General features: G+C 45.6%; 1 pseudogene; it reads right to left on the reverse strand.

Moving 5' to 3' along the window:
• The window catches only part of LOC111953074 (E3 ubiquitin-protein ligase SMURF2-like), an 80,377-nt pseudogene that overhangs the window by 66,274 nt on the left and 851 nt on the right, over nucleotides 1-13,252 (reverse strand).

The following is a 13,252-nucleotide window of genomic DNA, read 5'->3' on the forward strand; positions in this document are numbered from 1 at the left end:
TTCTCCCTGCACGCATCCACTTGACTTCCCATTTTTCCCATGATATCAACATAACCCCTAAAGCAGGAGCGGCTGGGGAGGAAAGGAGGGAGGTTCGGGAATAGCGCCGGTCGCATCACGTCGGCTTATATACATTTCATCTCGTTTGGGCCTTTCCAAACCAAACAGTCTGACTTTTCATCAATCCCCAGGCGTGCACACACACAGACCCATACACACCCACACACACAGGCCCATACACACCCGCACACACAGTGGCCCATACAGAGACGATGAATCATTTCCCATCTGGCGCTGCGCATCTGCCCAAGGAACGGGGGAAGAGGAAGAAAGAAGAGGAGGAGAAGAGGAGGACCTCGCCCTGGGAAATGGATGCGGCAGTATTTCAATTCAAAACCCCTACGACAGGGATGAGCCACTTTGGGGTTGGAGGAAGACCGCTGAAGCGGGAGCTCCGTTAAGGGGACTTAGTGTGTTAATAAATGCACTTCGTGAAAATGTGGCCGGGGAGGAATCTGTGGACACATACTGTATCAACTAAGCCTATATAGTAGATTGAGCTGAGATGAGGGGTATGGGTGAGCCATGAGAGTGCGAGACGAGAGTTAGTTTACATGGCTTCCGGGGGATTTTAGGGACACATATCAAGTCTCTCTAGAATGGAGGAGGGGGAGCCGTGAGAGTGCTAGATGAGAGACAACTTTCGCCTGAGAGGAAGAAGTGCACTGGCAGTAACATCACATCTAGCTCATCATTCACGCTAATGATAACGTGTGTGGGTTATGGGCCACATGGATGGATGCTCTGGCAGACTGGCACACAACGGCAGGGAACAGATTCTCGCCACCAGCTCACATGATGTATACCTCCCCCCCCTTGACAATATGGCAGTGGAACTGGTGGGAGGGTGTTACAGCATTACGGTGCTTCCATTACGGATGAGAGCCCACTCTCGTCTGACATCCGTCATCATCATCATCGTTAAAATGGGTGGAAAAACAGAGAGAAAGAGAGCCACACAGAGAGCGCGAGAGAGAGCCACACAGAGAGCGCGAGAGAGCCACACAGAGAGCGCGAGAGAGCCACAATCAGAGCGCCGCGAGAGAGCCACACAGAGAGCGCGAGAGAGCCACACAGAGAGCGCGAAGACCACACAGAGGCGCCGAGAAGAGCCACACAGAGAGCGCGAAGGAGCCACACAGAGAGCGCGAGAGAGCCACACAGAGAGCGCGAGAGAGCCACACAGAGAGCGCGAGGAGCCACACAGAGAGCGCGAGAGAGCCACACAGAGAGCGCGAGAGAGCCACACAGAGAGCGCGAGAGAGCCACACAGAGAGCGCCACACAGAGAGCGCGAGAGAGCCACACAGAGAGCGCGAGAGAGCCACACAGAGCGAGAGAGCGCGAGAGAGACACAGAGAGAGAGTGCAAGAGAGAAAAGGAAAGAGAAAGACAGCACAGCCTGTCATGTTCTCTAGCCGTCTGTGTAATTCCCCTAGAGAGAGAGAGAGAGAGAGAGAGAGAAAGGTTACTCAGGCTGCAGTTCCTGAGTCTCTGTTGTACACTGGTGTGGTGGTAAGCATTTCACGGTAAGGTCTACACCTGTTGTATTTGGCGCATGTGACAAATACATTTGATTTAGTGGACAGTAAAGACCGACCGCCAAACAAAAACATTTGAGTGTGCGACAGCCTCACCTTCACCACTTCCTCAAGGGTTTAGAGACACACCCCGCCCCCCCAGAGTCAGGCCTGTCTGTTACATCCAACAACCTGACCATAGAATGACTGAGAAAGTCAATTGACGGAGGACAGCCAATGCACTCTCTCTAGTCTTTAGTCGACAAAGGCTCTACAGATCCTCAAAAACCCCTCTCTGTGCTTGATTACCCAAATGGCTAGTCAGTTAAGTTGAGTGACATTTGAAGCTGAACTGAAGCAAAACTGTTCCAACACCTTCATGCAAAGATGTTATCAATGACGGTCTCTCATGTCGTGCCACCAGCAGTTCTTAGAAGCAGCAGCAGAACAGTCACTTGGCAAGTTGGCCACAAATCTTACACCTTTATGCATGACGTCAGCTATGTCAACGTCAATAGTTCTCTCTAAGAAGCCATGCTAGGTCGCGGCGGCTAGGTATCTGTTGTGATGCGGTGGCGGCGGTGCACGGGCTAGACAGGAAGAGAGAAGCCGTCGGCAGCGCTGTCTGTACGCCGTCTGGGCCAGATCCGGCTAGCGATCGCTAACAGCAGAGAGCGAGAGAGAAAAGACAGGATACAGTATCGCTTGTCATCTTACAGGGCACTGAGGTCAGAGTGTAAAAATAGCTCAAAGTGGAGCAGTATCAGCACCTGCAAACCGACTTGGCTGCATCTTGACAATGTGACCACGTGCATTGAGATACATTTGGGCGAATTCACAGCAAGATAGATTATTAAAAAGGCATATAGTAAGACACAGTAAGGTGGTCCTTCTACCAGATAATACTAGCTTACACTAAGACATAAGCCCAAGAACGCACTTTCAGAAAGTTGAATGTATTTTGCATACCGAGTGTGGTCTTTCAGCCCACCTCAAACTCTCCTCCCAGCCTCCGCTCTCACCCATAATATTGTTATGCAAGTCATGAGGTGTGACTCATCATGACTCTTTCCACTGTCGTACTCTAAAGCACACGAATGCACACAAAGTTCAAGTATAATTTGAATAACAGATGAAGCTCCCTCTTGCTCTCCTTTGTGCAGACCTAGACAAAGAGAGGATTTAACCAACCGTGATATAGCACTGTAAAAAGTGCTTTGTAGCTGGTGGGCCCTGAAGCACCAGACACTTCAACCAAACTTGATGCACGCTGTGCTGCTCTTCTGCTTGCCAAACCTGGGCTTCGCCCATAGGAACCCTTATTTGAAGGAGAACGAACATTCGACTGCTTCTGGTTCGGTGAGCAGGTACTCCTGTTAGTTGGACCAATAGGGGAATCCGTTTTAGTTTGGTGAGAATGTCGACCTGAGAACCAGCCACAGCAACCGCCTTGGAAAGAGCCTGGCAAAAGATCCAGACAAAGGTTTTTTAACTTTGAATGCAAAACCCACTGTGAGACAATAGAATATTACAGAATATCTGTATTATTCAGACCAAGGCACAATTTACATTTCCTTGAGACTTCATGGGCCAGCCTTGGTTCAAATGATGCTTTAAATCATATCATCAAAACCCTACCGAATATCAAGAGCATCATCTAGGGCTAAATCACGGGCAAATCCCCTACTTGCCGGCAGCAGACTTCTCACTGCAGAGRAGTGTTCCACACAAACGCATCTACTCTATACCTAGTATTAGGTATGCAAGATATATCGGTGAACATATCGGAATGGGACGATATTAGCCAAAAAATGCCAACATCAGTATCGTCCGATGTCTAGTTTAACGCCCGACGTGCAAAACCGATGTCAAAGCTGACGCGCATACCTATATAACGAAGGTACATGACATAAAGACGCCACGTAAATTGTTGCGCTATACGTGCAACACAGCACTCCTAAACCAGCCCACAATGTCTGCTGTGTGGATCGAGAAGTCAACAAGTCGAGCAGTCATTTGAAAGAGAAAGAAAATGTCAGCGAGACAACTCAAAGTCGAAATCATTTTAAACCAAGATAATGGAATTCATTGCCCTTGACAATCAACCGTTCTCTGTCGTGTGTGATGTTGGCTTTCGCCGACTGGTCGAGCACACCATCAAGTGRGCTATTTTTCAGATGTTGCCCTACCGGAGTTACACAGTAATAGCGTCACTGCRATTAGCTTCACGACATGTATACTACAGAACGCCGTTTGTGTCTTTGCGTGTCAAAAAAGATACAGTAGCACTGTCAAAGCTGTACAAAAACAAAGGCAGCAAACAAGCAAACACCAGCCACGAACGATATGTATACAATACCGCGTTTACAATAAAGCATAATTTGTTCGACCGCAACTTCTGGGGTAGCTAGCTTTAGCTTGGTACCTAGCTAGCACCAATACAACCAGCCTAAAAAACAACAACCAGTAAAAACTGCAGTCATTTTCATTATTCTTATCAATGATTTAGGAATCCTTGTGAGTAAGTATTAGCTAGGTTGCCACTTGTTGTTCGCCTATTGAAATTGAACTTTAGTTCATGAAAATAAATAGCTAGCCAGATACTTAACCCTGTTGCCCAAAGCTAACGTTATAAGCAGCCAGCTAGCTTCATCTGGCTAGTGAGGCTCGACCGGACCGGGTTATGTGTTGTGAAGCTAGCCACAACAAGAATTAGGCACAGTAGTGGAATTTGCGGTTTGCCTTCAAAATAAAAGTATGTCATTGACAGTGATGCAAATTAATACAAATAGGAGAATCGTGCCACACTTTTATTTTGAAGGCTGACCAAAGTCCACTGTTGTGGCTAATCCTTATTGTGGCTAGTGTCACAGATGGGTCCGACCACCATTAATCAAATAAGAACGGTCTTATAAATTAGGCTAATTTTAGATGACAGACACCTAGCTATATAATAGTTAGCTAGGCTAACTATAGCTACTGAAACAGTTTTTTGGGGGAAGAACATTGTTTTGCATCCATGAGCTAGCTAGCTTTTTAAAAATGTTTTATCACTAGCATGAGCTGAACGAGACAACTTACCAGCATCATAGCATATGTATCGATGAATTGTTTTGACATATGAAATGAGATGTAGTGTAATCAGTGTAATAACTACGTTAAAAAATTATGAACGCGTAAAATTATTACTTGACGTGCAGTCATATTCAGGTCCTGATTTGTCAACAAGCTTATTTGACACAGTGTTAAATAGTAATATTTTTTTGACACGCAAAGACCCAAACGGCGTTCCATAGAAATCCTGATAGAAAATGAAATGACTGAATAAATGAACAATGAAACAGCACAGCAAGTAAGTGAAAGAAATAGGTTTTTATTATGTTTTACTGGTAATGGGGACATACGTAAATGCCAACAAAATTACCTTTTGGTCAGTGTGTGTGTGTGTATTGTTGGTGGGTGTGTGTGTGTGTGACCTTTATTTAACTAGGCAAGTCAGTTAAGAACAAATTCTTATTTAATTGACGGCCTACCCCGGCCAAACCCGGGCATTGGGCCAATTGTGGGCCGCCCTATGGGACTCCAAATCACTGCCAGATGTGATACAGCCTGGATTCAGACCAGGGACTGTAGTGACACCTCTTGCACTGAGATGCAGTGCCTTAGACAGCTGTGTCTGTGTGTGTGTGTGTGTGTGTGTGTGTGTTAACTATTTAACTGTACTAGAATGCTTAAAAGGACGCAAAAAAAAATGTTGGGCAAGGAAAATATTGGATATCGGTATCGGCCAAAAATGTAATATCGGTGCATCATTACATACAGCGCATTCGGAAAGTATTCATCCCTTCACTTTTTCCAGGGCCTTGGTCGGGGACGTGACCAAGAACCCGATGGTCACTGACAGAGCTCCAGAGTTCCTCTGTGGAGATGGAGAACCTTCCAGGTGGACAACCATCTCTGCAGCACTCCACTAATTAGGCCTTTGTGGTAGTGGCCAGACAGCAGCCACTCCTCAGTAAAAGGCACAACAGCCTGCTTGGAGTTTGCCAAAAGGCACCTAGAGGACTCTCAGACAATGAGAAACAAGATTCTCTGGTCTGATGAAACCAAGATTGAACTCGCTGGCCTGAATGCCAAGCATCACGTCTGGAGGAAACCTGGCACCATCTCTATGGTGAAGCATGGTGGCAGCATCATGCTGTGGGGATGTTTTTCAGCGGCAGGGACTGGGAGACTAGTCAGGACTGAGGGAAAGATGAAAGGAACAAAGTACAGAGAGACCCTTGATGAACGCGATCAAACATCTCTGGAGAGACCTGAAAATAGCTGTGCAGCGATGCTCCTCATCCAAACCCAACACAGCTTGAGAGGATCTGCAGAGAAGAATGGGAGAAACTCCTCAAATGCAGGTGTGCCAAGCTTGTAGCACCATACCCAAGAAGACTAAAGGGTGTAATTGTTGCCAAAGGTGCTTCAACAAAGTACTAAGTAAAGGGTCTGAGGTCTGAATACTTATGTAAATGTGATACTTCAGTTATTTGTAATACAATTGGAAAATTTTCCCCAAAACTGGTTTTTGCTTTGTTATGGGGTATTGTGTGTGTAGATTGATGGGGGAAAAAACTATCTATTCCATTTTAGATTAAGGCTGTAACGTAACAAACTGTGMAAAAAGTCACGAGGTCTGAATACTTTCCGAATACACTGTATGTCCATGTAAACTGAAAACAAARGTATCAATGAAACACAAGCCATAATCTTACACACCATACAGGGGCTCCCTCGCAGCATGAAAACCAAGAGAATGAAACTGAGATGGCCACAAACAGCATGGTGCTCCGTTCCCCGCCCGCAATATGGGACATGCCAGAATCAAAAACAAAAACACAGGACCTTGTCAGACCATACCAATCTCCCACTTCTGGGGGGGTTATACTTAATCCCAGGATTCAGGGCTATAATAACAATAACATGATTTGCTTGTTGTCTAGACTGAAGTTCGGTGTCTGCCAGAATTCTTAAGCCATAATTCGAAGAGTGCAGAGTGCAGAACTTGCATGAATCATCAAAATGAGTAGAAACTCAGCACCAGAGAGGTTGAAGGTGCAGGTAGTTTTACAGATGCTTGGCATGCGTCCCAAATGGCACCCTATCGCCTTTCTAGTGCACTACCTTTGCCCAGAGCCCTATGGGCCATYGTCAAAATAAGTGCACTATGTAGGGAATAGGTTGCCATTTCAGACACAACCTTGGTTTAAAAACAGCCACATTAGGCTAGACTACATTTTCCAATGACATGGCAAAACATTCAGCAGACGTTTAGACAATCACTCCCTTTTAACGACTGAAACGCTTCATCTGTTAAACTGAAAAATTGAAGGGAAGATGAATGGAGAACCATTGCTGAAGGAAACAGCTTCCTAAAAAGGGTCCTAAATCTATGTACCTCTGTCTAAACCGCCTACACCTGCTTGCTTTGAGAAAATGCAAAGTATTTTGTGTGTGGTATCAACATGACAAAAATACATTTAGTCTACCCAACCTCTCTCCCTTCCTGTCTTGTCTGGCCAGGTGAACCGTGGATAAACGTATGTGTACACACACACACACACGACTACACCACGTTGACGCTCCTTCAGAGCCTTTCAATTCCCCACAGAAAATGTCAAACCACTGTCGAACCAGAGCGGCTAACTGAGCTGAGAACAAGACATGTCATCTTCTATCCAGAAAACACAGTTTGGCAATAAAGCAATCAACTGCCCAATTGCCAGTGATGTGCCAATTTCCAAACGGTCCAGTCAGACAGCTGTACATTGCAAATCCATTAGGCAGATAAAAACAGTCAGACCCCATCTGCTAAGAGAGGGGCAGGCTAAAGTTGAACTGTCWAGAGGACTCGTGATGATTAGACTTACGAGTAACGTGAGGAAGTTCTAGTAATTTTAAGATCGGCAGTCGTTTAGACAAAATCCTCTTATCTGTTATTGATAAGCGAATTCCCTGAAGTGCATAATTCAAACAAATGTCTAACCAACACATGCAACAGATTAGCCTAACTACCAGTGCCAGCTGGCAGCATGCATTAAACCCCACCAGACAGGCTATGTAGCAGCAGGGCTCGCGTTAATGCAGWATACACGGAAGAAAAAAGAAATACGCATATAAAGTATCTTGCTGTGTTTTGTAAACAGATATAAAATGTTTCTTATTGTAATTTATWCTCAGCATCAGACGAATTGTCAGATTTTTATTTATTTTTTAAATAGGGGGAAAAAACATTTTTATTTATTTTTTTAAACACTTTACTTTCAATATAAAACACAGATGAAATTGTTTAAAACAGATTTTTGGAAGGTAGGTGTTTTGAAAATGCAGATTTCTAAACTGTATCGCGACCCCTGACCTGACAATTAAGACACGATAAAGCCAATGACTGTACGTACAACAACTAGTAATGATAACCAAACCATTAAATCAATAATATTGCTCTGGGTTATCACTCGCTCTGTTTGTTGGCTCACTGGCACACAGCGCAACGTATATAAAGCAGACAGGCAGCGTAGGCATCCTGCCAGATAGAGACAGGATATGAAGGTTTCCATGTAAGAGGCGCCGTCCGCCACGTGAACAGAACAGTGGACTGTGTGGGGGGACCCCTGGGGCAGCTCTGCCGTGAAGCCCAGGCGTCTGGAGTGAAGAGTGTAGTGAGGGGGGGGGGGGCTTCTGGGGCAGCTCTGCATCGGAGCCCAGTCATCTAGAGTGGTGTGAGAGTGGCCGGGGCAGACTAAACAAAGCCGAGGAAGTCTGGATGTGCGTGGCAGCACCTGGCCGCAACACAAGCCCCCTCTCTCTCTCTCTCCATCCACAGATCACTGAAAAAAAAAGCTCTGGCTCGGACAAGGGCCATGCACACAGACTACACTGCACAATTCAGACTTCAATGCAGATGACACAGGACTCCCTACATAGCCACTTACTGACCACAGCCAACACATATCACTAACTGCWCTTGGTCCTTTGTAGCTCAGTTGGTAGAGAACTTGCTTGTAACGGCAGGGTAGTGGGTTCGATTCCCGGGACCACCCATTTGAAAAATGTATGCATGCATGACTAAGTCACTTTGGATAAATGGCCTATTACAAGGGCCATGCACACAGACTACACTATTCGYCTATAGACTACACCGCTCAGAGAGGGGTCTATTCAACGCAGATGACACAAGACCTCCTAAGTTACTGCTAACTGACCATAGCCGGAGCCCACACACTCAAACAGACCTGCTCACTATATCACTCCCACAATGGCCATTCATTCACAGGTTAGAAAGACTAGCTCTGGTCTCCACCACACTCCTACTCTGACATTCCTGGGGTTACAGATAAACTAGAGCAGGGGCATCAAACACATTGTTTCCCCCGGGGGCCACATTCGGTCTGGAACGAGTTCAGGAGGGCTGCACTGAAAAGTGATTATATTTCCTTGCCGGCAAAAATCGGCAAAAGAATTGTCCTCTATGCATCGTTTTTGGAATTTCCGATGCTCCCTGACTGTCTACTGATTGTTAGCGAGCTGGACAGTCAAGAAAATGTATGAAAATATGTTGAATATCATTTCTGCCCAGTTTCGATTTGGTTTAAGTCATTTGAAAGTATATTGATTTCGTTTTCCCCCCAACAATTTAGTACATTCTTAMTTAACCCCTCCCCCATCGTCCGTATGTATGACACCCTGACCTAGACATCCGGAGTCTAGATCCTGGGTTGTCAATCACTGCAGCTAGGAGGATTCATGATCTACAATATCATATAGACATAATAGTGAGTGAGTCATCTGATGATTACCTTAAGGAAACAGTCAAGATTGATGATGACTGAGATTTTGACAGGAGCCTTCAGAAAACTGAAGTTGACCTTCAGGTCATTCTCTATTAAACCTTACCGATTCTCCATTCCTCTGTTTCTCCTGTAACTTGTATGTATGAAGCAGACAGAGGCAAATAGAAAAAACAACCTTGACTGAGGAAAGACCCGGGTAGGAAAAACCAGAGAAGAACAGACACAGCAGGCCGATGGGCTGCTTCGCTTCAGTAGGCTACAATGAGTGTGAAATGTTTGAGCAGGCACACACACACACACACACACACTACCCCCTCCGCTAGACACTTATCACACAGAAGAGTTGTCATAGGGGGAATGTTGTATTGACGTACAGAAAACTGAGTGACAGCTCATAGAAGAAACATGTAAAAGAACAGCGAGAGGAGAGAGAGAAAAATAAAGCCAACTGTATGCAGTATGGAAAGGAGCCTGTAGGCTGGTTTACAATACATACTAGTACCCTTGTGTCTTATAGAAAGGCATCAAGCCCCACATTTCAAGGCAGTGAACCGCAATACAGCCAATTCACCTGACTCTCCTCCCATTGATATTCAGCTGGAGAGGCAAGGCAACACTGAGAAGCCTTTTCATTCCAACACAGAAACTTCGAGGAGATTGCTGCAATGGATTTCTGACAAAGCCTATTGATTGCGCTTTAAAATGGGTCAGACCGCTCTGCAGAGCTGGGCGGGCGGAGAGAGCCGCGTGGCCAAATTAAGCCTCTGTCTGGACGGATGCTGTGCTGCCTTATTTAAAAATGTTTTAGCGAATCCCCCCCCAAAAATGATCTAATTTGCTAATCAATATGGCTGCTAGGCTAAAACGTATTTGCAGCGGCCTTCGCCTTGCGCGTGGATCTAGTTTGACCTGGGAAAATGTGTTTCACGCGGCGGTAAACAACTAGCCAACACCAAGTGACAACAATAACACATGGGCGTGGTCTCTTCTCACTGTGTCGATTTAGATTAACAGCAAACGAATGCCTCTAATCTGCTTTCATTCAAAACATCTGGCCCAGCCTGCTAGACTGTGTAAACCAGCATTAACTTAATCCAGCTAGGAGGGTGGGTGGGACAGGACAGCGCTGAGGGCAGTAAAACCAGCTCCCAATGCCATTTCAATTGTCTTGTTGGCGTCCCTTTACCACATGTAGGTTATCCTTCACAAAACACAATCAAATACATTTCCTTCATTTTAACGGCAGGAGTCAACAGGGCTCCTAATTTAGCTCGGCATCACGTGCGGACGATACATCCCGTGGAAGAGTGTGTGTGTTCCCTTTGAGGACACACACAGGCTTCTATTTCCTGACCACTGACAGTGAATGCTGAGACAGTGGCCCCTGCTAACTTTCCAAAAATGCTCTCTCTCCACCGGCTAATGARCGGCCTAGGAAGGACGGAGGCGGGGCCTTTATCTTAAAAATCACCAGCTTCCTGGCTTTTCCCCACTCGCACACACTCAGCTCCTCCAGGGTCACTTCCCAAAATGCTAGAGAGACTCAACAGTCTAAAGTGGCTTCCTCGTCTGCACTGACCTTCAGTCATGTGATAGTAGGGATCTAATATTTTACATGAATCTAAGTAGGCTAGGCTAATAGCTTTCACCGGGCAATTTTTGTCACATCGGTGCAGGAGGAAAAGAGGCCTTGATGGTGAGAAAAAGCCACTTATGACAGCTGAGATGCACCCGCTGTGATTGCAGACTGTGCTGCATAAGAGTGGATCTGAAACAATTCTTCCAGGCTGGCACTATATGCTCATGGTGCCAACTGGAGGCGAAGGAGCAAATGGAGTTAGAATAGCTAGCCGTTTAGTAGTTAGCTCACAGCAGCAGGCAGTGTTATAGACAGACTAGATGCTAGCAGTGCGAACAGAAGCAATTATCACCTCCCTGTAGTGTTGGGAATAGCAGCTTAGCGCCAGACTGTTCCATTTACTGCTTGGCAACGGCATTCCATTCAAAACGGCAGGTGACTTCATCAGACAGCGAGTGAAGGAAAAAGRCCAGTGAGCAAACAATAACAGGACCGGTTCACACTAAACAATCTATCAATCCTGATCTGGGACCAGCAGTCGGGTGCCAAAGACTGTGGCTGGTGGAAAACAGTGCAGAAAAACACCCCCGTCTCCCCTCACAGACTAGCACTGATCTTAGATGTCTGTGGAATGCGACCTAAACGCTAGGGCCTTGATTAGCCCCAGCTATTCCTTGAGCGAAATTGCATCTGAGACGAGAGGAAATGGTAAATAAATTGCAAGGCAAAGCTGCAACTACTGACAGTTTGAATGTGGCCTCTAAARGGCAAACGCACAGACAAATGGCCTGAGAATACCTCCAGGCGTCTCCCAGACTGCTGGTAGCAGACACAGTAGTTTATTGACGATTACATTACGATTAGACAATAATGGCGGCTCAGGTCTGAATAGACTCTATAGACCCAAGGAAGCTATAAGTGCTTAAGAGTAACCCAGCGAGCTCTACTGATCGAGCTCTACTGTCTGCAGCCCATCCTAAATGACAAGCGAGCACTCAGTGAAACCACAGAGCAGACACACAGACCAGGGCAGAGAGGCCCGTCTACGACACACACTTAAAAAAATGTGCAACATTAAAATGTGTGGCGGTGTTCCCCAGTTTGAGAGGAGCAGTGTTTTGAAGCGTTCTTCCCCTCCTCCGTGGCGTGAACGAGACAGAGMATGTTCCTACGATCTGGAGAGACTCACGGCTCCTCTGTTTCACATTCCTGGGATTCTGAGTGAAGACCACTGCAGCAGCCCATTTAAAACCATTTCCCAAATGGAAATAAAACAGACCCAGGCCTTCACTGCACWAAGAGAGATTATTATTTATTATTACTGCAGGATGCCTCATTATTGAAGAATAGCCTTGGCTTACTGCATCATAGAGGTCACGGGCAAAATATAAAATGTACAGCCTTTTAAAAAGGTCAAACTAAGTACTAAGTAAACACTTTCAAAGTAATGGAATATTCCAAACCACCAGACAACTCTTGCCGGACCGTGAGGAACTCTTGTTCACTCAGTGCTTTTATCCAGCTAGTACATTACAAGATTAAATATTTAATTTGGCTGGTCCCAGAAGATAGAGGGGTCTGGAAATCGATCTGATCACGAAGAAACATGAAACGCAGGGCACGCCATCGCCTCCTCTCCCCAGTCAAAACACTGCTTTCTCAAGTAAACAGACAAAATGTTTGGGTTGTAAGAAACTGTGAATAGGACAGAAAGTAAAAGGGGCTCATGCTGGCTTCTTTCCCTAAGGAATAGTGTTTTAAAACAAGGGGAATGCAGTACAAGTTGAGGCTATGTAGGGGTGCTGAAAGTTCATTACCAACACAAATCAAAGTACTGATGGAAAATCTTGAAACACTAGTGCAGTAAACAATGGAAATATTAGCTACAAATGCAAACTATTTGGAACAGACATGCTGGTCTAAATCATTACTACATTTGGTAATGGTGCGTCAGTCTGCAGAGCTCTGGCTACTATGGGCAGTCTCTGCACACTCGGGCGACAGGTAGCCTAGCGTTTAAGAGCTTTGGGCCATTAACCCGAAAAGTCGCTAGTTCGAATCAGAGTGCAGATTGTTAAAAATATGTCGATGTGCCCTTGAGCAAGGCATTTAACCCTAATTGCTCATGTAAATCGCTCCTGAATGACTAAAATGTGTAACTATGTATAATAATGTCACTGATCAATTAATAGCACTGTAATTCAGATTATATGACAATACATGCAAGTAGTGACGAAGGATGGGCAAACTGTTGCA

This window comes from Salvelinus sp. IW2-2015, linkage group LG1 (genome assembly GCF_002910315.2).
Source record: "Salvelinus sp. IW2-2015 linkage group LG1, ASM291031v2, whole genome shotgun sequence".
In the NCBI taxonomy this organism is placed as follows: Eukaryota; Metazoa; Chordata; class Actinopteri; order Salmoniformes; family Salmonidae; genus Salvelinus; species Salvelinus sp. IW2-2015.